Source organism: Ornithorhynchus anatinus, chromosome 11 (assembly GCF_004115215.2).
Source record: "Ornithorhynchus anatinus isolate Pmale09 chromosome 11, mOrnAna1.pri.v4, whole genome shotgun sequence".
NCBI lineage: Eukaryota > Metazoa > Chordata > Mammalia > Monotremata > Ornithorhynchidae > Ornithorhynchus > Ornithorhynchus anatinus.
This window is the reverse complement of record NC_041738.1, coordinates 27,672,954-27,676,051: the sequence shown is the minus strand read 5'-3', so window position 1 is coordinate 27,676,051 and position 3,098 is coordinate 27,672,954. Positions and strand designations below refer to the sequence as shown.

The following is a 3,098-nucleotide window of genomic DNA, read 5'->3' as shown; positions in this document are numbered from 1 at the left end:
GATTGCATATTTAAATAGAGCTGACTAAGGCAAAGATGTTATAGATATTAGTAATAGGCAGAAAATTATGCTGACCTAACATTATTTGACAAAACCCACTGTTTTAAATTATATATTGGTTACACTTAATGAATAATAGATTTCGTAGGTGTTGTTGCTCTGATCATAATGCTGATGATACTCTATGTGGGCGATTTCTTAGTCATCCTTCTGACAATAAAAAACAGTTCCAGATCGCAAAGGTCGTGGCGGCATGAATTCATATATGGCGGGGGAGGGGGGGAAGGGCGGGAATCGGTCTCCCCACTGGGAACAGAGTCCATAAAATTGAAGGGGTGAAAGCTTTAGGGCTTTCAGACTGGTCCTCAGGCACTGAGAATCTAAACCCACAGCACTTGTGTACATATCTTTAAATCACATATTATATATGACTTATTTATTCATATTTACATCCGTCTCCCCCTCTAGACTGTAAGCTGGTTATGGGCAGGGAACCCGTCTGCTAATTCTGCTGCATTATACTTGTCCCAAGCGCTTAGTACAGTGCTCCGTACCTAGTCAGCGATCTGTAAACACCACTGATCGACCAAGCCCAGGGTTGTCCCCGCGGAAGCTTTCTTCTGTTGTCTGTTTCACGTCCCGTGGCTTTCCTCAGTAGGACCTGTTGGGAGAGTCACGGCCACCGCGTTATCTGTGGCAAATAAAGGTCACCGCTCTCCCTCAAAACACGAGCCAATTTCATCGGGCACCGCAGGCCGGATAAGAGTGAATTAAAATCACCCGAGGGCCATCTGTCTACGCCTCTCCATACTATTTTTATCAACAGTGCTAAAGATGGGAAGGAACAGAGTGTACAAATTGAAGAGAAACAAGATGATCATTAAGGGGCTGGAAGACGCCTGAAATCTTGTAGGTGACAAGACCAAAAGGATGCTTTTGAACTTCCCTGCACCCTGCATGTAAATAGCAAAATTGAAGCATAATTACCTTAAGTGTGCCTCGCTTCTGAACACCAACAATCGCTTTTGAACGTTTCGGGTGACGGAAGGATAGTCCCAGTTCTGGGCTCCCTCAGATGGGGATGTGGGCTGCCTAGAGCTTGCATTTAGAGGAAAAGCACAAATTTGGGCTCATCTCTCTACCCTTAACGCCCACTTCAAAGTCTCTTCATGATCCCAGCCTTAAAACCCTGAGATGGGGAGGGGGCCGGTGTTATGCGCTGTGTTAAAGTGAGTGTGTTTGTGTGGTGTGCATACGACTAGATGAGAGTTTGGTATTCCTGAGATGAAAGGAAGTATTACTCTTCCATTCTTTAAATGGAACAGAGATGACTTGGTTTCTTCGGGGAGTACACATTCTCAGACTCAGTCTCTCAGTTCTTCCAAAAAAGGTTCTGAACCTCAGAAGAAGAGAACTTTTGTTTCAAATTTCAGAGGTGACCCTGGGGATTTCAGTGCCACCCAAAACAATCAAAATCCAGTCGCCAGTCTTCTCTCCCAAGCTCGCTCCTTCATCTAACCTCCTCGGACATTGTCTAAATGACAAATCTTCTGTCCATCCCTTGGACTCACAACCTAGGAAGCATCTTTGTCTTGTCTTAAGCCGTCGAGTCGTCTCCGACCCATAGTGACACCATGGACGCATCTCTCCCAGAAGACCCCTCCTTCATCTCCCATCATTCTGGTTTTCATTCATTCAATCGCACTTATTGAGCACTTATTGTGTGCAGGGTGCTGCACTAAGTGTTGGAAAGTACAATTTGACAACAGATAGAGACAATCCCCACTCAACAACGGGCTCACATTCTAGAAGGGGCAGACAGACAACAAAACAAAACAAGTAGACTGACATCAAAAGCATCAAAATAAATAGAATTATAGATATATATACACATCTTTAATAAAATAAATAGAATAATAAATATGTACAAATATGTGCAAGTGGTGTGGGAAGGGGTTAGAGCAGAGGGAAGGAGTCAGGGCAATGGGGAGGGGAATAGGAGCAGAGGAAAAGGAGGCTCAGTCTGGGAAGGCCTCCTGGAGGAGGTGAGCTCTCAGTAGGGCTTTGAAGCTGGGAAGAGAGCTAGTTTGGCAGATGTGAGGAGGGAGGGCATTCCCAGGCCAGAGGAAGGACGTGGGCCTGGGGTTGATGGTGGGACAGGCAAGAACGAGGCACAGTGAGGAGGTGAGCGGTGGCAGAGGAGCGGAGTGTGCGGGCTGGGCTGGAGAAGGAGAGAAGGGAGGTGAGGTAGGAGGGGGCAAGGTGATGGAGAGCTTTGAAGCCAAGACTGAAGAGTTTTTGCTTCATGCAAAGGTTGATAGACAACCCCTGGAGATTTTTGAAGAGGGAGGATGATGTGCCCAGAGCGTTCGGTAGCAGTTTATCCATAGAGTTTTCTTGGTAAAAATACAGAAGTGGTTTATCACTGCCTCTTTCTGGGCAGTCAACTTAAGTCTCCACCCTCGACTCTCTCTCATGCTACTGCTGCCCAGCGCAGGTGAGTTTTGACTTGTAGCCGATGACCTTCCACTCGCTAGCCACTGCCCAAGCTAGGAATGGAATGGGTAGGCCTCTGCTTGACTCTCCCTCCTATAGTTGTGACTGGTAGAGCACTGGAAACTCTCCAGCCACGACCCTGAGAGGGGAATAATATATGACTATTCTATTTTTCTATGGTGCAATCTTTATACCTCGTTGACATTATTCCAGTATTCCCCCTGAGACTGTAAGCTTCTTGTCTTGATTCCTCCGGGACACTCTAAACAACCCTGTGAAGACAGTAAGCTCCTTGTGTGTAGGGAATGGGTCTGTTTGTTGTTATATTATGCTCTCCCAAAGGCTTAGCACAGTGCTCTACACTCAGTAAACACTCAATAAATACGACTGATTGGTCACTAAGTAAATACCCAAAGTATATCCAATGTAAATATCCAACGAATGACTGAAGCCGAAGATGGAGAAGGTCAGAGCTGTGAAAACAAGCCAGCTCCCTCTGATTCTTGAAGAAAGACGGGTGAAATGTTCTGTTATCTTAGGAACTGCAAAGCTCCAGACTAGAACTCACAATTGGCAAGCCAGGCATAAAACAAGACCGTCCA

The 3,098-nt window shown here is 45.9% G+C and overlaps 1 non-coding gene across 1 annotated transcript; it reads right to left on the bottom strand.

Annotated features, from left to right (window-relative positions):
• Window positions 1–2,507: 2,507 nt before the first annotated feature.
• On the bottom strand, window positions 2,508–2,645 carry LOC114815287. Its single transcript, XR_003763051.1, has one exon. It is a non-coding gene; the product is annotated as a small nucleolar RNA SNORA7 (small nucleolar RNA).
• Window positions 2,646–3,098: the final 453 nt, after the last annotated feature.